Source organism: Pleurodeles waltl, chromosome 3_1 (assembly GCF_031143425.1).
Source record: "Pleurodeles waltl isolate 20211129_DDA chromosome 3_1, aPleWal1.hap1.20221129, whole genome shotgun sequence".
Classification (NCBI taxonomy): Eukaryota; Metazoa; Chordata; class Amphibia; order Caudata; family Salamandridae; genus Pleurodeles; species Pleurodeles waltl.
In genome coordinates, this window is record NC_090440.1 from 1,120,842,721 (window position 1) to 1,120,867,831 (window position 25,111).

At 47.0% G+C, this 25,111-nt stretch overlaps 1 protein-coding gene across 6 annotated transcripts in view; it reads left to right on the forward strand.

The window, feature by feature from the left end:
• Nucleotides 1–1,476: 1,476 nt before the first annotated feature.
• Nucleotides 1,477–25,111, forward strand: part of CDON (cell adhesion associated, oncogene regulated) — a 140,043-nt gene continuing 116,408 nt past the window's right edge. Inside the window, exons 1-2 of one of the 6 annotated variants that reach the window (XM_069224421.1) lie at nucleotides 6,654–6,778; nucleotides 18,324–18,466. The gene's annotated coding sequence lies outside the window, so the exon portion shown is untranslated. Of the gene's footprint in view, nucleotides 2,115–3,710; nucleotides 3,784–6,621; nucleotides 6,779–9,700; nucleotides 9,845–18,323; nucleotides 18,467–25,111 lie in introns of those variants that run through there. The other 5 variants (XM_069224415.1, XM_069224417.1, XM_069224418.1 and 2 more) reach the window with 5 other exon arrangements.

Consider the following 25,111-nt stretch of genomic DNA (forward strand, 5'->3'; position numbering starts at 1 on the left):
GTACCCATGGGCTAGATGGATACAACAACATGAAAAGAAAAAACAGACAACAGGACTTTTAAGGGCTGGGCTTACTTTCCTATTCTGCCCCTCCTTTCTTGAACACTGAGACCCAAGGGAGCAAGGGCAGTGTCAGGAATATCGAATGGCAAATCAGTTGCAGCAGCTTCTATCCCTAGTTACCTGTGATTGAGGTCAAGGTGTGGTGTGAGGTCACCATAGATGTTCAAACCTTGTGCTCAATTGTTATGATTGATTTGTTATTAGTGCCAACATATTTCCAAATGTGGATTTTATTCAGGCTATGGTAGTGACCAAGCAAACCAAAACCATGAATATTTGATGAAAGACTGAACTAAGGGTTCTCGTGTAGTATCAGGGAGTAGACCAATATTCTGTGTGCTACAGAGCATAGACATGGAGGAGCTTTCCTCCTGACAGCAAAAGGGTTGCTACTTGTCCTGCTAATGCAATAAACGTATTATGTGCTGGCAAACACAATTATGAACAAACCTAATACATAATAGTATGTGCTTATACTGCGCCATTTGCTATTGACTTTTCAAAATGTTTTTTTCGGTGCAAATGTCTAAAAAGTTCCTACACTGATTTAGATGTGTGATACATGCAACTGGCGAGGTGTATTTAAGAATGCATCATATGCCAATTGATTGATCCTGGCACAATAACCTGAAATGTCCATCCATACTCTGTCTGTTGGTGCATTATGTGTTAAAATACTGAATTTGCCATCTATTCAGTTAAAACGACTACAGGAAAACCCTTAACCTGTTACAGTGTACCACGAGAGTCGCCCTTGCTTATTCATTTCCATTATTGGGTCTGTCACCGGTAGAGCCGCCACTGTTCGAAGTGTGACTACCGCACATCCAAGTTTGGGAACAGTTGGGTCCTTGTTCACATTCTGCCTTTCTTCCCTTTAAATTGCTGCCCAGTCCACAGGCGTAGACTTCCCACCCGCCACCACCACGTTAGTTTCCCTGTCCGCATGTATTGCCTCCCCTCCGCTGACCTATCAGCGATCGCTGTCTCTTTGCTCCCCTGTCTGGACTTCATCATGATCAGTACCCCGATCGTTCCTCTATGCTTTCCTATCCATATTCACTTCTTCTCTGTCCCGTAGGGTCCTACCCTTCTACGTTATCCTGCAGCCTGTGAATTAAAAGGAATGTGGAAGATACCAACAAGGATATTTATGGGGGGGGAAGCGCTGTAGCTAGAAGCTAGGTAGCTGTGGCATGCACGGGAACGTCCGTACGTCCGTGGTTGTATGAGTTACACTTGTCAAAGAGTCTCTTGCTTGATTGGTCTCTTATTCCGAACTGCCTTTCAGAAAGATCCGACTTGGCTCCCCTTGCGTGTTGGTTCAGTTGGTATGCTCGGAAGTCCTGGCCTAGCATTGGCTCTGCCGTCTCCCTTCTGTCCCTCCCACGGTCCCTCGCTTCTTTCCCTTTGATTTGGCCTTATAGGCTTCTCCGGAGACCGCGACCAGCGGCACGAGCTGCAGCGCGAGACTGTCTAAGCCTGGTACAGCCTAGGGACCAACAGGGGTGCGCCGGAGCTGCGAAAGAGCCGAGGTTCCCGTCAGAGGCTCACCGCCACCTGGACGCAGGAGTCCCTGGCACAAGTGCAGTCCGGCTCGAGCCTCGGCAGTACCGCGACGGTTGTGGGAGAACGACTGGGACCACAACATCCCGGACAACCTAGGGGTGTACGCGAGCCGCCTAGAACAGCGGGGAGCTGCGGTCCAATCAGCGATCCCCGCGAGCCGCCCGGAAGGACCCGCCAGAGCGCGATCCCTGCGGCCGGGAGCCGCCGCGAGGAAGGCGCAGGAGTCTGGTTCCATCGGAGCACAGGAGGAGCCCGGGACTGGGGGAGGTGAGGACGGCCCCCGCCTCAGGTCCCGGGTCCATGGAGGGTCCAGTCCGGATCGGCACCCCGCGGGATGTGCTGCTCGGGTGCAGAAGGCACCAGTGAGATGAGAGCAGGGCAAGTGTGTGCGGAACAAGGAGCCGAGGTCCTCCCGTGACTGCAAGGGGCAGCTGGGTCTGTTTTAGAGCCTGTGTTGAACGGGGAGAGTCTCCTGATGAGAGGTTTGTTGAAGGATCTTCCACTTGGGGCAGTGGAAGGTGATGGCAGGGCAGATCAAGGAGGGAAGAGGTGTGTGGATGACACACAGTATAAGTTGAGGTTGGGAGGATTAAAGGGACTCACTATATATTTGAGTTTATTTTGTTTTGTATCTTTTCGTCCAGAAATGCTTGTCCTTCATTCATAAAGAGGTAAAGCCGGATGAAACTCTCTATACTGATGCGAATGAGAGTGAGATTTAAAGGACAGTGACAACCACAAGCGTACAAAGCGCGGTTACAAGCATGCACCGTTTAATGATTAGTAACGTGCGGGGGAAGATAGCGGTCATTCGATCAAAGTCGATAACAATTTGGGGCCTTCTTGAGTACATAGCCCATACATCAGTGGTGATGCTGTCTCTGCGACGGCTCCAGCAGGCTGAATGGTTGAAATCTAGGTAAGGCCAGGGTGGTTCTGCGGTAAAATATAGATTCGGGTGCTTTGGAGGTAACCGGTAGAGGGCGGTGGATCTCATGAGATTTAGGGGGTAACACCTTCAGAGCCGTCGATCTCGGTAGGTTTGGATGTAATCAGTGGATCTCAGGTGGTTTGGGGGGTAACACGTGCGTTCGTTTTGGTGGATCTCTGGTTTTGGGTTCGAGTGCATTTGGTTCCCTGCCAAGAAAGGCGCTACAGGGAGTGGCTGCAGGAATCGTGGGGCTAGGGAGCTCATGAAAGTGGATAAGGAGAGTAGATGTGGTGTTCCACACAGTATAAGCTCGGAGGTGTGCTACTCTGAATGGTGGGTGTGCAGAAGGAAGTAGGGTGTGCTGACTTAAGTCTAAGGGGGTCCATCCACACGTAATTGCACGTGTGCAAAGAGAAACCATGTGAGCTACTTGCTGGTTAGTGTTGAGAAAAGGGTTTCATTGTTATTGTGCCTTCACAAACTCTGCGCTCGGACACCATCTCCTGGCCATACATAAAACACATTACACAGTGTTCCCTCTCATACTCTGCACGGCGCTTTATTCTTTCCCAGCTGAACTGTGACAAACTCCCCACTACTTCCGGCATACATAAGCCCCTCCGATAGACTCATCATACAATACAGAATAAACTGTTGACTATGGATTCCCTAACCACCACACTCCCTGTCCCTACCCAAATGCTGCCTCACATCACATCCGCTATGTTAACTTGGCATCTTCTTCCCACGTGGGGAGCTTCTATTACTACCTTACCTGAGTTATTCTTATTTTCCTGTTGTTTGCTGCTCTCGTTAAGTGACCATGGTGAGACTGCGTATAAATCACAATAATCATCTCATTAACTGCATTTATTCGCCAAATCCTTGGAGTCTAAATAGTAGTATGTCTGCACAAGCGTTTGTGACAGAAACACTCCCCCTTAAGTACAAACTAGCGTCAGAGGAACAGTGTCACATCACTTGGTACAGACCCGCACCACCTCCTGGTGTGTGGACCGGGGCCAGGCCCAGAATTGTCCCCTGATGAACATTTGCCCCTCCCCCCCCCCCCCTCCTCCCCTCCTCCTCCAACGCGTGGGCCACTATATATATTTATTGTGAGGTTTGTGCAGTGCTGTGTGTTTCTCACTCCTTGGAGAGCTGTCAGTGTACTGTATACCGAGAAGCAAGGGAAGTCTGAGCGCAGTGCGATGCCTTCGGTATTGTTCTATTGCAGCCTTTTATCTGATATTACTCTTTAGAAAACAAGCTTTTGTAGTGAAGGGCGGAAATGTGTGCCAATGCCAGCCACCCCTTTGAACAGTTTGTTGACTGAGCCTCATCTGTTTGAGAAGTGATGCATCTCTCCCTCTCAACCTCCCTCTAAACCTGTGGAAAGTGTGTTTAAAAATGGAAACAGTTCGTATGTCAGGGTGTTTAATCGTAGGGCCCGGATTGTTATTTCTGTGTGGTTCAGTGAGGTATCTGTTGTGTGCTGTGTGATTCAGTGCGGTAGCTGCTCACTTTGTGTGAGAATTCCCCCTCCCCCATGCTTTTTAACCCGATAGTGGTATCAACTAAGCTGTGACTTTCTCTCCCTGGGGTGTTATCCACATAGACAGAGTCTTTGCGAATCGAGTGGTCTGGGTGAGCCCAGGTGTAAACAGACACCCTAAGGTAGCTGCTACACATTACATTTAAGACAGGGGTCTTCAAACTGAGGGGCGGTTAGGAGATTAGTCGATGCCTAAAAGAGCCGTGGTGTGGTTGTGTGCTCCTACACCAAGTCTATAGGAACTGCAGAGAAGCAGCTTTCACTTTTAAAATGAGCTTCCACGCCATGTGCTCCCGAAGGCTTCATGTGCAAGGTGCAGCTACAGCCCTTGTTGACCCTGTCCGTTACCTAGGCAGGCCCCAGTAGGAACAGCACAACATCGCCCGGTTTCCCGCCTACCCCTGGAACAGGCCGCGAAAGTAAACACGCGCCCTAATTCCCCAATTTGTTTACAAGCACCGCGCTGAGCCGGCTTCAGACGCCGCGCAGGCAGGCTGCTGAAAGGCTTTTCCAGCCCGCGTCTGACAGTCCCGCTGCAGCTCGCTTGGGCGGTGAAAATCCCCCGAATCCAGCAGCTTTGTTGGCCTTTTCATGTCTCTTCCGCCTCATGGCTGCAGGTGCTGTGGCTTTGAAGCGGCCTTTTGTTTGGCAAAGGGGCCCCGATCCCTGGGGCTCGTCTCGCCGCATCTCTTCGAGCGCAGGGTGGAGGCTCATTCAAGTAGGTGTTTCTCTCTGAGTTAGTGCCTAGAGGTCCTTGGGACGGTGGTCCGGCGCTTCGTTCTCAATTGTCACTTTATTTTTGGCTTCACAGCTTTCTTAACACGTGTGTTTTACATGTCTTGTGGTGTAAATTGCGTAGTCTATTTACTGAGTGCTAAAACTATGGGGGTGCCAAAATTATGGCTTGATGCTTCTAAATGCGCACGAGAAACTATCCGAGCTTTTTGACCTCTTGACACTCTTCTTTTCTTTTGACATTATGCCCCCTAGAGACTATCTCCCCTCTTTTTAACACTGTCTGTCCTTGTTTTTACACACTCTATCCTACCTTTGACACATCGCCCCCCCTTGACTCTCTCTGCCCTCTTTTTACTCTCTACCCTCTTTTGACACTTTTAAGACTCTGTCTCGTTATCTCTGTGATGCTTATGTAGCTTTTGGTCTAGTTTCTGTGTCCCGGCGCTCCCCCATAATTTTGCTTTTGGGGGGAATGTACTGACCTCCAGATTTCCAATGTGTCCGCTGTATTTCCAATTTGTATTAGTTTCTTGGCATTCCACCGTTTGAGCACCGCTCAAGGCCTGTCTGGTGGAATGAGGCAACCTCTGCCAGCACATTGCCCCCCCCCCCCCCCTTTTTCTTTTGCAGAGTCTCATTGCGACGTTATAGAAATCACTAATTTCAGCAGTAAAATTAATAGTCCCTTCAGTTCAGTGACACTTTCAGATAGTATTCCAGATAGTGACAAGCAGCCACTGCGTTGGCACGTGTCGTATGTTTTTGATCAAATTGAGTTAAAATGTTATTTTTGGTATATTGCATTGTGTTTGATGCTGTGAATACTTGCACTTTTATTGTAGAACCACGTAGGATCGGTGGTGTCTGTGCCACCTGCTCAGTGTGAGTGCACTGCCGTACCAGACTTTTTCAGTGCTTTTAAATTGGTATCGTGTGACCTGCTTTTTCCATGTGACAGCTCACACCTCTCTGCTGATTGTGGTCCGGAATTTGGTGACTTTCGTGCTCACGAAAGCATGCCCTTGAGATGTTTTCGCCTTGTTTTCAATTTATGAGAATGTTGTGTTTGTTTGTAATTAGAAAGTGATTTGCAAAACATGACGGAATGCAGCAGTTTTGTTTTCATCGTAATTGCAAGAAAACAGTGTCACACGACCCCTACATTTTAGAGACACCTCTGCATAATAGTAATGATATCATCTCTGATTGTTGTGGCGAGAAATGTTCGTGCATTTTACCTATACTGGGACACATTTTGATAAAATTATGAACATGCCAAATGCATCTTCGCTGATGTGTTTATTAGCATATGCTCGAAAATCAATTTTTGCATAATTGGCGAAGCAGTTTTTGTCTAGTTTTGTATTTATTTATTTTTTAAATTGTCACCAGCTCTGACGTTTTTAAAAGTCCACGGCTGATCTCAAATGTCCGCCTGTGGTGTGTGTGTGAGAAAGATGTGTGTCTAATCCCCCCCCCCCCCCCCCCCCCCTAATCTCATGATATTATTAATGTGGCTTTTTAAAATCAAACTAACTCTGTGGGGCTGAAAGGGCGGCAGACAGCGCCGTGAAAGGGGCCGCCGCTCCCCTCTGGATGTGATTAAACGGAACAGCCTCGGTGCCCGGAGCCCGGCGGGGGCCCAGCGGGGGCCCGGAGATCTCTTGATCCCCGAAGCGGCTCCGGGGCCCTGGGAATGCCATTAGCGAGCACCTGAGGAATGTCTGCCCGGCGGGAGGGGGCGGGGCGGGTTGGAGGCAGGGCCGCCGCAGCCCATATGTTTGCAGATGTGAAATGAAGGCTCGGCTTGATAACGTGTCTGCCAGCAGCGCCGGGCTGGGAGAGGGCTGCATTCATGGCCAGCTGCGGCTGCACACCACTGGGGCTGTTTACTTAGCAGGCTGAGGGCGAGCTCCCCCTTGGTAAGTTATCGCACTCATCCTGCTCTGAGGTGTCTAAATCTGCGTTATTATTTCGAAAACGTTTTTTTTGTTTGTTTGTTTGTTTATTTGTTTGTTTGTTTATTTTGGTTGAATGTCTCTGTGGGTCTTGTCGTGTATTTTATTTCTGTTTGATTCACGTCATCATGTTGAAGATAGATATAATGTTTTGTGCTATTGCTGAATTCTACTTTTTAATTCTGCTTTTCATTTTTCACTCAGACGTGTTAACTGCAGTGTTTGACAAATCTCTATATAGTTAAAGCACTGGTTATGTTTTTAACCAAAATTTGGAATTATTGTGTTGCTTGTTATTTTAGAGAGATGTACTATTCATATTAAAGAATTTCGAGGAGTTATCTTTTTGGCGATTATTTTATTAAATAATCGTGGCTGGCTATACGTGGGGACAGCTTGGGTTCTGTTCCCTCCACTTACGGTGTTATTTACTTTCCCTCACAAAAGCTGTTACTGAAGTAGGAGCTCTCTTCCCATAGGCGTGTAATTGCTTATTTCTGTCAATGGATCCACCCTCCTTTTGTTCAACCTGCTTTTTTTATTTTCTTTCTTTATTCTGTTTTGTTCAGCTGCCATCCGGACTTTTCAGTCGATCATTTCCTTTGCGAGGAAAATAGTCACGCGATGTCCCCCTCCCCCCCCTTGGTGTTGTGAGGGCACCAGGGGAAGGTAAACTGACACGTTTGTTGATGGTTGTGAAACGGTTGATGCAGGTTAGTTGATGAAGCCCCATTGGATAAACACTTCATAGGGTCCATGTTCTCCACAAAACAACGAACGAGAGCACATAACTCCGCGAACCGCAGATTTTTTCGCAAAGCACTTTTTCGACTCTCCGTCCTTAATTCCGGATGTTGTAGAGTTTACATAAAACCGCAGCTATGCTGCAGGAAAACCTTGGGTCTACTTATTAGAGAAAATGGCTTTTTACGACCCTTCCACGTAACTGATTTCGTTGGATAAATTGTTTGTCTTTTGAGACGTTGTTGGTAAACATCATGCACGGGTTGGTCTGCAGGAGTACTCATGGTTATGTGCGGATTGCGGTTTCTGTCCATTCTGTTTGATTTAAGTGTGATATTGTCCCGAAATAAATGCAAGTGCCATCTATGTTTTATTCCCTTTCGTCAGGGATGCAAGAACATTCACTGTGTGTGAATTATGAGTGAAACAATTATGATAGCTTGTTGTAATACTTGTTATGCCTACGGCTAGGCGAGTTTTGTGCCCTGGAGTTTTGGAGACTTGCTTTGCGATTGGCTGCGTATTCATCGCCCATGTACTTCTTAGAGAGTTCGCTGCGCACTCCGCTAGTATGCAACGCCTGCAACAAGCCGCTTTAACTGAAAACCCGCACAAGACCTCGGTAGAAACGCGTCTTCTCGGTAAATCAAGTGTTTCCCATTTGCAGGACTCTTATGCTGGTAGGATGTGTTGGTACAAAACGCTGGTATAAACTGACAGATCTTCGCCAGTGTCAGGTCGTCCAGAATTGATAGAATACCCCAAGCACGGATATACGGGTCTGGGACCTAAAAGTTAAATTTAAATATTCATTCCAGTCGGTTTTAAAGAAAGTCAAATCGCGCTCGTTTGCACGATGTAAAATAAAATGTAACTGTGACTAAAAATCGTTGTACTCGAGTAGCACACGCATAGTACATGTATTTTAATAAGGAGGCGCCGGATCGGGGTTGTCACACTTGTGAATTTCTTTGTTTACAGTTTGTGCATTTGTTGGTAGTACTTGCATCGGCAGTCGCTTGGTGCACAAACGGCGAACTCCCGATGAGTTTACCCGGGCACCGTGTGTGAACATTGTCAAGAATGGGCTCTGTGGTTGGTATATTACGGGCAGGCCTGGCCCCTCCACTGTGGAATGCCATGTGCCCATGGTGTGTGTTGTGATGCAGATTGGCATCTCCGCCCCAGGGTGCCCATTCCCGACCTGGAGGGAAGAAGATCTTTTAGGGAAGGGTTGAGGACGACACAGGCGCAGCCCGGTACCTGCTGGGGCCCTTGTCATCCCTCCAAAGTGCTCTCGGGCCTTGGGTCGTGTGGGTAGCAGTGCTTTGTTAACACACTCTAGAACGGCTCTAGATGAACCAAGGTAGACCAGTTCACTCACAGTACACATTCATTAAATGTACGCTGGCCGGTGTCCCGCAACAAGGCTGGGATGTATACACTCGAGTGGGGACTGCTGGTCTGATGCACCAAGCAACTCCGCGACGTCAGATTTCCATCCCAGTCATTGTGTTTATTGCCAGAAGCAGACTCCTGTGTTTGTTTGCTAAACAGCAGACGAGGACATACATGCCCGTTTCGGATAAGGGGCCGAGAAGGAGCCCTGAGCCCGGGCACCCCGCGCATCTCTCTAAGCCGGGCTGTGGATTGCGTGACTCGTGCTAGGCGCCTCCACTGATGCTCAGAGGTCTTCTGGGTGCTCCCCGGAGACGAGGACACCGTTTCTGTGCCTGGCTCTACCTTCCGAAGCTGTTTTCACAGTGCTCGGGCCCTCGAGGTGAAACTGTTATGATTCTACAAGCAAGTCTGGGTGTCGGTGAACGTGACACCTGCTCCGTGGGAGTCTGCACTGCGCTGCCTTTGGGGTGCAGGGCGGGGCGCCTCTTCAGGGTAGCCTCGGTAGTGGGGGCAGGAGGCGAGGATCACTGGCCTCGGTGACTCTTGGGACGTCCTCTGATGGTGCCCACCAGGGCAGTGCTTCTTCTGCTGCCATCTCTTGCAGGCGACCCCCCACCCACCAATGTTTGCCCAGAGACCAGATTTGGAGAGACAGGTAGATGTGCGAGGGTTGCAGGCGCGTGAAGGAGGGGTCACCCCTCCCACTGGGGGTATGCCTTGAAGTCCTGCTCGGGCTGGCCTCTGAGCGCAGAACTGCTTTCTGCTACAACAGGCGGCGCATCTCCCCTGCCCTGGACCCTTGTGCCAGGGACACTGCTCTACTGTGCCAGCGTGAACCGTAAGCGCTCGACACAGGAAGTGGAAAACCTAGCAGGAAAATCAAAGGTATGTGTTTGTCATTTAGTTTTACTTGCACATCTTTTAAAATAATTTACTAATGCTAAAGGTACTCTCCTATGCTGTTAAGTTACCTGTTCACGTTTTCTGCGACCTGTAAAATACAATAACCGTAGCTTACACCCCTTTTCCGATCACCAAAGTATGATTTGCCCAATCCTTAATGCTTCTAATACTTCTCCACTTTTTTGGGCTCCGATTTTCTCTCTTTTAGCTTTTTTCATATCCGTGGATTTACTACCTTAAGTTTTGAATTTGTTATTTTTATGGGTACTCCTCATTCTTGTAGCCTGCTTACTGTATCTAGGTGTGTTTTTAATTGAATGCAGATTTTAAATTGGGGCGTTGCTTTAGAAAAGGACTTGTGTATCTGTTCGAAGCTTTCGGGTCAGACTTTGTAGAAGTTAGCAAAGATTGCCTGGCCACCTCTTGGTACTCACGCGCCATGTGTGTCACCCCCATCTCTTGGTACTCACGTGCCATGTGTGTCACCCCACCTCTTGGTACTCACGTGCCGTGTGTGTCACCCCCATCTCTTGGTACTCACGCGCCATGTGTGTCACCCCCATCTCTTGGTACTCACGTGCCATGTGTGTCACCCCACCTCTTGGTACTTGTGTCACCCCCATCTCTTGGTACTCACGTGCCATGTGTGTCACCCAACCTCTTGGTACTCACGTGCCGTGTGTCACCCCCATCTCTTGGTACTCACGTGCCATGTGTGTCACCCCACCTCTTGGTACTCACGCGCCATGTGTGTCACCCCCATCTCTTGGTACTCACGCGCCATGTGTGTCACCCCACCTCTTGGTACTCACGCGCCATGTGTGTCACCCCCATCTCTTGGTACTCACGTGCCATGTGTGTCACCCCCATCTCTTGGTACTCACGTGCCATGTGTGTCACCCCCATCTCTTGGTACTCACGCGCCATGTGTGTCACCCCCATCTCTTGGTACTCACGTGCCATGTGTGTCACCCCACCTCTTGGTACTCACGCGCCATGTGTGTCACCCCCATCTCTTGGTACTCACGCGCCATGTGTGTCACCCCCATCTCTTGGTACTCACGTGCCGTGTGTGTCACCCCACCTCTTGGTACTCACGTGCCGTGTGTGTCACCCCCATCTCTTGGTACTCACGCGCCATGTGTGTCACCCCCATCTCTTGGTACTCACGTGCCGTGTGTGTCACCCCACCTCTTGGTACTCACGTGCCGTGTGTGTCAACCCCATCTCTTGGTACTCACGTGCCATGTGTGTCACCCCACCTCTTGGTACTCACGTGCCGTGTGTGTCACCCCCATCTCTTGGTACTCACGCGCCATGTGTGTCACCCCCATCTCTTGGTACTCACGCGCCATGTGTGTCACCCCCACCTCTTGGTACTCACGCGCCATGTGTGTCACCCCCACCTCTTGGTACTCACACGCCGTGTGTGTCACCCCCACCTCTTGGTACTCACGCGCCATGTGTGTCACCCCACCTCTTGGTACTCACGCGCCATGTGTGTCACCCCCATCTCTTGGTACTCACGTGCCATGACCCCCATCTCTTGGTACTCACGTGCCATGTGTGTCACCCCCATCTCTTGGTACTCACGTGCCATGTGTGTCACCCCACCTCTTGGTACTCACGCGCCATGTGTGTCACCCCCATCTCTTGGTACTCACGCGCCATGTGTGTCACCCCCATCTCTTGGTACTCACGCGCCATGTGTGTCACCCCCACCTCTTGGTACTCACGTGCCATGTGTGTCACCCCACCTCTTGGTACTCACGTGCCATGTGTGTCACCCCATCTCTTGGTACTCATGTGCCACCCCACCTCTTGGTACTCACGTGCCATGTGTGTCACCCCCCCCTCTTGGTACTCACGTGCCATGTGTGTCACCCCCCCCCTCTTGGTACTCACGTGCCATGTGTGTCACCCCCCCCCCTCTTGGTACTCACGTGCCATGTGTGTCACCCCCCCCTCTTGGTACTCACGTGCCATGTGTGTCACCCCCCCCCCCTCTTGGTACTCACGTGCCATGTGTGTCACCCCCCCCCTCTTGGTACTCACGTGCCATGTGTGTCACCCCATCTCTTGGTACTCGCGTGCCATGTGTCACCCCATCTCTTGGTACTCACGTGCCACCCCACCTCTTGGTACTCGCGTGCCATGTGTCACCCCATCTCTTGGTACTCACGTGCCACCCCACCTCTTGGTACTCACGTGCCATGTGTGTCACCCCCCCCCCCCTCTTGGTACTCACGTGCCATGTGTGTCACCCCCCCCCCCCTCTTGGTACTCACGTGCCATGTGTGTCACCCCCCTCCCCCTTGGTACTCGCGTGCCATATGTGTCGCCCCCTCCCCCTTGGTACTCGCGTGCCATATGTGTCACCTTGCGAGTTCTTAAGTCAACAAAGCAACATATTAATCAGAAAATATCCTATTCCTGGGTCCACTAACATGTGGCAATGGAGTCCCAAATTATGGAACAGGAATAAATTATGTGCACGAAAATTGTAATTATGCCGCGTGATGTGGCAAATTCTTTGTAAATGTCTCTTTTCATATTGTCTTTTTACAACTGTCAATAATACAGGGGCAAAGTGTTATTAGTGTCAGTTGTATACAAAAGTGATGGGTGGAATGCGGGGATTCATCTCAGCCCCTGGTAATTACTCGGGCCACATCCCCATCATTTGCCCCCCATGCCACCTCAGTTTGGACCCAGCCATGTGCAAATCAGCCGTGACTCGACTCTTAAGGGTACAGTCAAGCCCCAACTATTAGACCAGGTCCTCCTGAACTGGAACACGAGCAACCCAAGGCAGGGTTCTCGCTTTATTAGGGCTCATCAGTCAGATATTGCCTGGTACAAATATATCCCCACAAAACACCTTTTTTATATACCTCAGTACTCGTTTAACACCTGAATCCAGCAATCACCAACTGAAAAATGACTCACCTTTGTATAGGGTCTGCCTCTTTGCGCCACAAGCATGTTTAGTAACTCATGATAGGTTTGAGCCACAGACACTTCTTTGTTGAAATCAGCAAATTAAGGAGCAATTTGTAGATTACATTTTAAAACTGTATCTCCATAATTCTGCTTGGGTACGTTGCAGCCACAGAATCACTTAATTTCAGTGGCTGTTAGTATTCTGTGCTCGTGAGAGGAACATAATGGGGGTGTGCAGCAATTGAAATACCACACTTGCATCGCACACCTGCCTGGAATGCTTTTTCTAGCAGCCAATACTTTGTTTACGATCCAAGACGGGCCTGGCCTGGCACAGAAACCGGCCTTGCCCTGTAGTGCTCGGTTTATGCCCCTTACAAAGCTGTGCATACTGAGATCCGCTGCGCGGGTGCCCATGGCTGGCAGGAAGCTTTATCACTGCCATGTAGGACTTTCTGCTGTTCCTTGGGCCCATTGCCACTCTACACTCACAGGATCAGCTAGCTGAAGTATTGTGTAGTGTGGACGATGCACAGAGATACTGTGCACCCCGAGGCTTGGGTAACAATCGAAAGCTGTTTGGGGGACAGGTGTGTTCACTCCCCTTGGTTGCGTAGGTACCTGCTGCAGTATAGTAAGTAATAGAAATCGTTAATGTGCTGCGTTCAATTTTTTTTCTGTTTCTCAAACAGGTTTTTGCGACCTAAATCAGATGTAATTGGATCTTATTCAGAAGTTTTTTGTTTTTTAAATAGTACAGTATGTAATAGCACCAGTTAGGTAATTTACAGTGGCTTTTAAGAGTTAGCCCCAGATCAATGCAAAAGAGAAAAACATTAATGGAAACAGGTTATTTGCACGTTTTTGCTCTATTCAAATTTTAAGGTATGTGTACTTCGTGCCAGTGGCAAAGATTGATAGACTTGATTTACAAGAGTTGTGGTTCACTCGAGGCCTCACCACTTAGAGGGTTGTTTGCGCCCTAATGTGAGTCAAGGTAATGTACAAGCGCTTCGACGCCTCGTCAGGGGTAGTAGGTGCTATATAAATATGATTACAATACAATACGCCTCTGTACCACAGGCTTCTAAGCCCATGACACCCATTAAGAGAAATGGTGTCAAAAGCGTAATGTGTTAGCACTTTAGAGTAGTCGAATAAGAAGCTGTTCTGTTTGTTGTTCTTTTCCGGTGGAGAATGGATTTGTGGTGTGTGGGAAGGGCTTTGGCGTGGTGAGTGAAGTGCAACAGTGTTACACAAACGTGCAGGTAGGTATACTCGCTGGGTGAAGCAGAGAGCATAACTGATATTCATATCAGCCTTTATTAAATCAGGAGGTTAATCCTTTGGGTATTGCGTAGTTTCTTCTTGCACAGTCAGTTGGTGTTTAGGAGTGGTACAGTGTCATGGAGCGTGTGGGAATGTACCAACACAAGCCCACGCTACAGTGGGCCATACACTATTAGTCACCCTTCAGACCGTGGGATGTTGTAGGGTTAGAGGGCAGAAGACCCAGTAGCAGATCGTGAGGCCACACCACAAACACCTCAGACAGTATGGACACCCACCCATGAACTCAAAGACCCCTCTGTCTCTTGTATCTCTCTGCGTCATACGGACACCTCTGGGATTTCTAGCAAACGACCAGGCTCTTCCCATGTGGGCAGTCTGATGTAACCACACCGTGCAAACCTGCATTACTTGTGTACAGGAGCGAGCCACATTCAGTAATTGTACAATGTGGTCCGTGCAGTCCGTCCCAAAGGTGAAACAACTCTTTAAAGCCATAGTCACAGTCTCTATGCCACCCCTGCTTGGCCAGATCCACGCCCGGCCATCCATAGACCCCCACTGTATTTGCTGCAGGTCTCGTCTGTCCCTTTAGAGTTCTGCAGAGCTGTTCCTTCTCCGGAAGGGTAAACTTCTGTTCAGACAAAATAAAGCTGTGGCAGTCTGTCCGAGAATACCGAGATGGCTCTAATTGGCAGATACCTACATTTTGATTCTACAGTGAGAGGTGGTGGATGTCTTGGACCTTGATTCTAACATTGTTTCAGTCCTTTACCAAAAATCTGCTTCGACAATGAGATCAACGCATCTCCCTGCTCTAGGAATAGCAGCTATTTATAAAGACGTTGTACCGTGTGTTGTGCAGTAGTGTCCAAAGTCCGTGTGCTCGCAGCATCCCATCACACACCCGCAGCCAGGGCATCACCACACACCATCAGAATGCAGACTAAGAAGTGTATAACAGAAAGAGTAAGACAGCAGGCCTTTTCCATCAGTGCACCCAGAATCTGGGACAGCTTCCCAGTATCCATCATCGCTGCTCCATTTTAGGAAAGAGCTAAAGTCTTTCATCTTTAAGGAACACTACATCACCATGCATTAACAGTCCTCAGGGCAGCTGCTTTTCCTATCGCTCATTGATTTTACGCTTTTCTTTGAACCTGCACAGCGCTCCGCTGCCTTTTGCCCAGGGTGGTGCTGTAGGAACATCACATACAAACAATCCGGGCTCTACCCATCAAACAGTTTCTGATGCCGGGCTGTCACAAGGAGATCCGACACTCTCTCCAGGCAGGGCTCCCACACTTCAGCTGACAGCAGTTGTATAATGCAAGAAGATGTGGCCTCCCCACAGATTGTGAGGAAAGACCCCCCCGCCCCCCCATTTCTATATCTCACAGATAATCATTGGATTGGGAGTGAATGACCCCCTCCCCACACACACACACACACACACCCCTCTAAGGCTTGGGGTCCCCCTGGAGGGCTCAGAGCAGCTCTGCACCAAAGGGCTACAGGAGCCTGTGTTACATCCCTGGATGACAGAATATGAGATAAATGACTCAGTACAATTAATTGTGATTTCAGCCTCAGGATTAGAGGTGTTTCCGCGAGCAAGTCACACCCGCCCAGGGAGGTGGACGAATAGCTCTCTCCCAACAGGGCATGAAAGGATGTGCCGTCTGCCCTGCAGTGATGGATTTCCGAGTTCACAGGCACGCGTAGGAACATTCGTGTAGGGGCGGTATTTGGAGGGGTGCGGGGACACGGAGGATAGCCGGTTAGGGTGGATAGAGGTAATGTCACTGTAGAAGACACTATATTTCTTGCACACCACAGACCCTTTTCAAGATGCGAAATAAACATATAGCTTTAATCAACGCTTGATTTGTGAATAGACGTGCTATAGGTTTCTAGGGTAATGTATCTGCAGCAAATCACGTATTTGAGTGCTGCCAAGTGCATTCGGCATTTTTCTTCGGTTGATCGTAGTTAGTAAAAACATATTCCGGATGGCGGGGAGGTGAAGGGGTGGATCGCAGTGGTCCGAGAGCAAAATACCCACCTTTAGGTGGTGACGATTGCGGTCTGACCCGGATGCAGTGTGGTACGTGAGGTGGGGTGAGCTCTGCCCCTTGCTGTGCTCCAGTCACACTCCGTGGTGCGCCGCGCACCTGACTTTGGCTGTGAACCGCTCTGCTTCCGCAGCAGCGCTTCAAAGCACTTTGTGTAATATTAAAGTGCCTGTGGCGGGAATTGGACCGCTCCTGTATGCTGTGTGCCATTAGCGCCCCCTTTTACACAGTTAAAGAGGGTCTAGGCAGGGTGATGCCTCGGATGGGCACGAGGTGCAACTGAGCGCGTGCTACCTGCCCCAGTCGGTGGGGCAAGTGTCAGGGGAATAACGCAGTCCCTCCTCCCCGGTCCCCAGAGACCTGCTTGCTGGTGACATTCTAGCGGGATTTCCTGAAAGAGCCGAAGAGCTGGTAATTGATCCCTCTTTTCTACTGTGGTGGATCCAGACAAAAGTCACGAAGCAGAGTTTCTTTTTTTTAATTGCCCACGGAACTAAAAATGTGTGAGGGAGGAGGCTTGGCTCTAAAAGGAGGTCTAAAAGGTCCTCTTGAGCGGAAGCTGCTGCAGCCTGACCGTGTCCCCTCCATGGGCTACCTCATGCTCCTTCATGATTGTCTAAGGTAGAAAACTGTCAGATTTATAAGATGTTCCTATAGGCTGAATTTACAGTCGGGTAATTTAAATGGAAGCCATGTATATAGCACTTTTCACCTTTTTTGGCTATTGTGGCACTATAAGCAGATCTTTTTGGTACGTCTTACTTTGGCACCACAAGTCGGCGCGGGGTTGTTCTTTGTGAATAACCTCACCTCTCTAAGCCAGCGCAGCAGTCCCTCCCCTGAGTGTTAGTGTTTGCCCAGTTTTGCAAAAGAGAGCTTAACTGAGCTGAGAGAAGCTAGGCTTTCCACCATCCGTGCACACTGGGGCCATAGCTCGCTCTCTGCTGCTTTAAGTCTCTCTCTTAGCAGTCCATCTAGCTTGAGCTGATGAACTGTTGGGGTTGATGGGCTTTGCAGACCGGCCCCGAGGCCCAATTACCTCTGAAGTACATTTTGAATCGTTTGACTATGTAGCTTTTACTGTGTAGCTTTCTTATTTCTCGCCTAACATCTGCCAAACAGATCACGTGTGAGCTGTGTGATATTCAGTCTGCTGGTAGGTAATGCTGAGCACCTCAGTCACTGCTGGGCTGCCCTGGTGGTAGAGGGATGCCAAAAAAACACGAATTAAACGTAAAATAGAAAGCTGTGCACATCTTCTTTGGATATTTGATTTTTATTTTGAACCTGATAATCTGCTTCCCAGGATACGCGAAGCTCCTGCAGATAGTCAACTTTTAAGATTCTATGTGAGGAGAGGTTCGAGGCCACAACAGTATCACCGGTTCCCGCTCTAATTTGTCACATCTCTTGTGGAGCCTATATTATTATTACCAGTGACTCTTGTGGACTGCACACATTGTTTTCTAAACAGCTTTATGTTGCACGTCTCTGCATGTCACTTGATGCCCTATAAAATACCTTGAATGGTTATTCCAAGGAGAGTCAGTTGCTCCTGACTGGCCTGGGGACACCACCCTGCTGAATTTTCCATTAATAAAGATTTTTTTACTCTATCTGCAACGCCTCAGAAATTACCTCAGCAGCAAACATCACTGCAGATGTAAGACTTGTTTGCAAGAGCGCAAACCCGCAACTGTGATATTGCATCTCTTATTAATCTCCGGGTTCCGTAAATATTGCTGACCTGCAGTTTGTTCCAGTGCAGAAGTACATCCTGTGTAGCACCTTTTGGCCCAGTATCGATACCTAAGTTCCGGTCTCTTATCGGGGACCGCTTGTCACTCATTCTGATACTGCACTGCCAAGAAAAGCAGTTGAGTCATCAACGTTTCCTGGGAGCTTTGATTGGGTTTCCCGCATTTCTTATCATTGACTACATGTGCACCAGACGTTGGTTTGCATTGCTCTGTGCCTATTGGCATTCTTCATTTTTTCCTTTTGCCTTCTGCTATGAGACATAATTGATTGTAGTACCATGTGGTCAAGTATCGCATCAAATTCTAGTTCGACCTTTATGGCCTTGAGTTTTCTTTCCATTTGCTGCATTTACTGAACCTACAAACAGCCCCTCTTCTGTTTTCTTGCTTCAGGTGGGTGTCCTAACATAAAAAGACCTGAAGTGCCTCTAATTCTCGAATTACAGCCTTCAGGTCAAAAAGCTCTTCTCAAGAATTTCATGCCAACATTAACATGATCTGGAAGCAGAAGGAGGTGGTTTCCAGAGCTGAAGCAGGTTGGCAAGTCTTAAAACATTTCAATTAAAATTTCAATTAAAAATGTTTATACAGTGTTTTTAAAATAATGTCTGATATGAGACATATACGTTTTTTTTGTTAAAACCGGTTTTATTCAAGTCAGAAACTTCTGCTCCGGATAATTCGAACCAAATAGCGTTTGAAGTAAAGGGAATCCATTCGTCAGATGCATCTTGTATTTCGGCACACTTCTAAGTGCTACTGCCTCACAGATCGGGCTGGGCTGTTCCTGCTGGAGCAAGGCTAAGACTGATATGTATGTGGCTGTTCTCTTGAGTGGCATTGTGGGAGAAATATCGACTGAAAGGTCACCTGCGCGTTTACCAGTTCCCCAGATTAATGTAAGCATTCATTCCATCACTTTGTTGCTTGCAAGGATCTCGCTCCATTGTTTGATGTTCATTTTGATGTTTGAGACAGCAGCCATTCATGGGTCGTGAATAAACCACCTGTATACAAACCTTGGTACAGCTTGTATAGCTGCAGGCTCACATTGCTCGGGTTTTCGCTGTGACTGGTTTTGCCTACTGATGACTGGGTAAAGTGGCCCGCAGCACTTGATGACTGGGTAAAGTGGCCCGCAGCACTTAGGCATTGGTGTTCTCGGAATGGTGACCTTGGTTAGCCATCAGCTTTCTTGTTCTTATTTTTTATCCTTTAACACACTGTTTACTGAAGAATTTAAAAATGTCACTCACACGTTGATATCAGGAGCTGAAATTAACTTTTAACTGGTACCACAGTGCGCAATATCTGGGTACAAGCAAAAGGCACAGTCACGACCCAAGAGGCCATCCTTTAAAGTTGGCCATTTGTACCTATTATACTAAAGGAATTGGGAGAACCACCGAATTTTTGCATCCAGGGGAGTCATTTGTGTAAAGCCTTGGACAAACCAAAGTAGGTTTGTGTTTGTTGTGTCTGAGTTGTTTGATAGGATCATCTGTGATTTATTTGTGTTTTCTTTTGTTTGAATGATGCAGTCGTTTCATATGAAGTACTGTCCTCTATTCCAATCCCAGCTTCAGAATATGATAATAATGGCTTTAGCTTTTCATGTTCATGTATAGCTGCGTTGTGAAGAAACGGTTAACACACCATCATCTTTTTCGAAGAACGAGGTGTCTCCAGTCAGAAGTTTGTAGCTTGACACACTGTTCTATCTAAAAAGATCTACTCTCAGGGCATTCTTATTCTATGATCATGTTAGGGAAACTGCACTCCTGAATTTGTAAGACGTTTTTAAGGCACAACCCTGAAGAGACAGAATTTGTCTCCCTTCTCAATCAAACGCGGCATTGAATTCATCCCTGCTTTTAATGGGCTGTGGCAACATATTTCGATGAGTCAGTAAGCTCTGAAACCTTGAATTCAACCATGTCTTGAATGTGCTTTGGCAACAGAAGGCAGCTTGCCATCATCCATGCTGAGAAAAAATCTTTGGAATTTACCTTCGCTTTCGGTCCCACACCATCCAAGTTGCAAAGTCTGCAAAACATGTATTTCAGTGGCTCAAAAAAAAATTGACGTTTTATCTCCTTGAACCACCTGAAAACTCTGTTCACGCCCTACTCATGCCAAGACTAGACTTCAGAAGTGCTATTTTAACATGCACACAATACAAGTAAAGCCAGTAGTACACACAACAGCTAAACTCATCACTTGAAAAACCAATACCCTGGCTTAACATTTCAGCAAGGACGAAATTCAAATTGTGATTTCCTAATGAAAAAGACCCCATTTAATTGGCCAACTTCTCACCATCTAGAAGGCCCTAAATATGGTCGCCAATATTGGCCTCAGGCGGAAAGTTTTTCCTCGCCCCTGGTTTTCAATATTGTCCAGTAATTCTGCTCACCACAATGATTCCCTGTGCTCCATTGCCAGGTATTACAAATGTGAAACAAGACAACATATGCCAAACTCGCTTGGGGAAAATCTGGTTGTTCGTGTTATGCCCCATTCCTACCTGAGGAAATCAGCCTGGTGGTAATTCATCAGAGGTAAAACTGCAGGCGGCGATCATTGATTACCTGCAGCCTGTTTAAGGCGCATTCTGTTCACTAACCTAGAATGAATCCTTCCTCGCTACCCCCATTTAAATTAAGATATCTTGATAATCTGACACTGCCCACTCTAGCTTGGTCCAAGCTCCCTTCATTGTGCCTTTATCTTCACCCTGTCTTTATCGTCCAGGTAAAAATGCAATGTAATAATAGGTAGACTTTTTAGGCTAAAAGTGGTTTATTTATTTGGGAGGTCGAGGGTTTCCGTTAATTATGAAGTGAGATGCATTCATACATGCATTTGCACAAATAAAGCATACATTTACTATGTCATCCTTCTTGTACCCTATTGCCAGCTTTCCTTAAGGCTTGGCTTATTTCCTATTATTTGGTCTGGTCCTTATTTTATAGGAAGGTGGATTTAAAACCAAAGGAACCCTTGGCTGACGATGGCCCCACTAGAAGTGATTTTGCAGGAGTGCAACACGCGCTCGATATTTTTTCAAAGTACACTTGCAAGGACAAAAGCTTTACATCCAGCAATGCCAGAATCCATTGACCCCCAACGTTTGTGCAATTTACACACCAGTTCGCAGCTTGTATTTGGTTGTTGTTGAAATTTCCTCGTTATGTGTTGGCACGTTATCTTTTCCAGTGCGGTAAATTCCCTTGTAGGAAGGCGCTTTGCCAAATGCGTGCGTGCTTTTGTAATCTCGTGACCTTTGTGCCCGTTGGATCGTAAAGAACATTTTCATTTAGGAACCCTCAGTGGAAATTCGGAAGCGTATAAATCTCAGGAGTGTTACTCAAACCACTGACAGATCTTAAAATATGTGGTTGATTCTGAAGACCAGCTGCTCGGAGTTTAAAACCAGATGGATCGCACTCCGCGTGACCTAGAGTAAAACATGTGGCGGTTTTATTCGTCACTTACACACTATGTCCAGTTTTGGTGTCTTGCTTGTTGTCTGTTTTCGGTGTTATTTTTTCCAGTAATTAGAACAGGCTTTCGGTCAGACCTTTGCTTACAATTGGTTGTTGTTCTGGTCCGACTCATTCGCTGCCATCTTACTCAAGGGATTTTTCTCCCTTCATGTGTTCGTTTCTCCCCTGGAGCACAGCTGTTCAGGGTTTCTGATCTTGTTTCCTGCCACAGCTTATTTTCAGGGAACTACTTTTTTTTTTTTTAATTTTCTTTCTGCACTGCATGGGAGAGCATGTGTGGTGTTGTCTTTTTTTTTCTGTCTCTTGTAGGTGCTTTTTAAATTTTATATTTTTCCTCTGTTTCCGTGTGTTGCTTCCCCCACTTCATCCATTACTCTACCACCACTCTTCCATTGCTTTTCGCTCACCCCACTAATTCTTCCGCCCCCGCTCCTCCCTCTTTCCTCTTATTATTATTATTATTATTATTATTATTATTATATATTTTTTTTTTTTTTTAACTATAAATATTTACTTGGGTTCTTCTATAACAGCCCTTACACCTTTATTTTTGTTCTCCCATGTTTACTCTTTGTAATTTCATTTACCTTTCAAAAACATTCTTTCATCTACATTTGTATACTCTGTGCTTTGTACCACAATTGTTTTGCTTTCCAAGCAATGTGAATGATGGATGTTTCTGTTAAGCAATAGAAGGGTAATCTATTTATAAATATATGGCGGGTGGGAGGCTTAGTCTAGTTCTATCACTGCCTATGTCCACAGAGAAATGGACAGGCTGAGTCAGTGTGATAAGTAAAATGGATGAGCAGGCACTAAAATCTATCAGATTTAATAGGTGGCAAAAACGTTGCATGGCACATCATGTAGCCCAGTAGTACCTGTGTGCAGGTTGCAACAGGAGATCATGCTTGTGATTGGGGGCTGTTGTGGCCCACTAGGTATATGCCTGGTGGTTTTGTGTTTGTCTGCTTTTTGTAACACCTTTCTCAAAAACATTCTGAGTAGATATACATGTGTGTGTGTGTGTCTAAAAGACAAATCTGAACACCCCAAAGACGGTATTTTATTAACTGTTGATGGTTAATATTGAAAAGGCGGAAGTAGAGATGCCCGATTGTGAGCCATGTCTGTTGTCTAACTAAGAGTTTATGAAGTCGGTCTGCACAGAATGGCCTGCCCAAGTTTACTGTAGATTCAAAAGGCCCCAGAAAGAATCATCCTTGTTGATTTTCTTGGTCCTAAATGAAGCAGGACTTTCCAAGGGAAAGTTGGCCAGCTCCTTTACTCAAGAGAGGTGGCTACTGATGCAGGTGACTCGTTCAAGGCTATTAATTTCTCCTTAAGGATCACTGCTTCTGCTTTCAAACACCCAGAAGGCTTTACACCCAAAATGTACCTTGACACTGTTGTGTGTTAAATTAAAATTATCTTCATGACAGAACTGTGTTTGTTCTAAGATCACATAGGAATACTTGATCTGTAATGCAAGGCACCTTATCTAAAAGTGATGGTTATTAAGCATGGAGTGCTTCCTTAAATGCTGACCAAGGAATGCTAAAAGTCAACCTTAAAAAATGTTTTTTTTTAAGCCCTAACTGATCAGGAATAATCAGTAATAGAATTCATCATGAATACAGCACTTTTTGTTGTGTCAGCAGAAGCAAGATTTGAAAGCTTGCCTTTCATTTCTAAATATTTCTGCTTGAAATGTATTATGGTGATCAGTGTGTTCATGCAGTACCTGCTATTAGTTATTCTCCAATTCCTTCCACCTAAGTGCTTTTCACAGTGCTGAAATTAAGCTCTAGTCATGGCCATCGCTTTTCGTTAAGGCGAAGTAAGACACAAGTTTTTGTGTACCCCAGCTATGTGCCAGTTTACAAGAAAAGGTACAAAAGTGTTTTTTTTTTTTTGTTTTTTTTTTTTTTAAATGACGCGGCTGTTTGTCCTGAAGAGCAGTAATTTGCTGTCCTTGGATCAGCTTCACCCCAGGCCCAGGGATAACCACTGTGCATGGAAATCCTTCTGTCTAAAGTGGAACTATGCATGCCGCATCTCTTGATGTGATCTTCAGGAAGAAGACTCAATAGTGAGCACAAAAGCCTCAACTTCATCCTTTCCACCTACCCTTTGTTGTGCATGTGCAGCTGGAGCACACTGGAGACGTGGCACTGGGCAGGAGAGGGGACAGGGCACAACTTTCCTTCCAAGTAAGCACCTGGGCTAGATACCCTTCACCATGTTAATTAATATTGGCAAAGACAAATAGTACCCGTAGCCTTGTGCTGCATGAAGAACGCCAACTAAAGCCCATTTCAGGCAAACGATGATTGCCATAACGCTGCATCGAGCACCGTGCTGTAAACGGTGCTGCAGGCTGAAGTTGAACGGGATTTTCCAGTACAAAAGCAGTTGAAATACGCACGAGTTAGAAGCAGTTTGCAAGGGAGACTCTTGGTTCATTTTCCCAAACGTCGGAATAAACTTACTTCCAGAAGAAATTAATTTCATAATTTAGCACTGAAATAAGATCAAGAACTGAGTCAAGCTAAAGCATCAAAAGTCGTTTACGTTAATTGGGCGTCACTTAACCCAACTATCTCTGTAGTGTTACGTGTAGGGCGTTTGGTGATACATGCATTTGAGGTTGTGAAAGTGATCACAATTGTGTATGAGGTAAGTGATGTCTCCTGGTGACCTGAATCATGTTATGTGGTGATGTTGCCCAACAAGTGACTTTATCAGTGTAATGTGAGGCCTCCTCCCACATTGGAAGGCTCAGTCATAGGCGCAAGCACATTAACTGGGCCCTAGAAGGCGATGGAACTCATGTGTCTTGAAGCTGGCAAATTCTACCGGATTCTAGACTGGATGAGCAGCAGTGTTGATGTGTAAATCATTTGATCGCAAGCTCTGCTTGCTGGAGGCTGCCGGTGGCCCTTGGCCTTCGACTTGGTAGGCTTTTTCTTCACAGCCTCTTCAGTGCATAGGTCTGTGCTCTTTGCCTTTTTGAGATTCTTTCTTTCGTGTCACAGATGTTGATTAGTGGGACAGAGATCAAGGTACCAATATTGATGCAATCTGCTGGTTACTGCTGGTACCAGACTTTCATCTTGATTTCAGTTGAAGGGCCGCTTCTCATTTGGAGTTAAATCTTGCATTTGTCTCTCCCTTGATATCCACATGAGTTAGCCTCTAAAGACCGTTTAAGGTGGTTCATAGCCCAGGAGAAGGTCTAACTGCCACTAGAAGGAGTGGGCATCCTGCCTGTGTCATTTTCAAGAGCTCCTAGTAGTACTTTTCTTTTTAAAACAGATGCCTTAAATGGGGTCACGGTTTGTGGTCCATTGACCTTGGAAATGCAAAAGCCCTCTTGCAATGCAGTTACCTGTAACGTCTATCTTAATAGGAAGTGCATATTCAGTTGACACCCTCTTTCTCTTTGCATGGGGTGTCCTTATGGGCCCCCAGAAATCTCAGTTGGTCTGTGATTGTCTGCTATGGCCAGATCTGAAGTATTCTTTTACCCAAATATCTAGCAGAGGTTCCTGGTCAGTGCTTCTGCTCACATGTTATAAAGCCTTGTAGTAGACCTCCTTTTGCTTTCTCAGTAACTTTATTAGAACATTTTCTTTCCAGAGTTCCTAAGATTATAAATGTACTGAACAT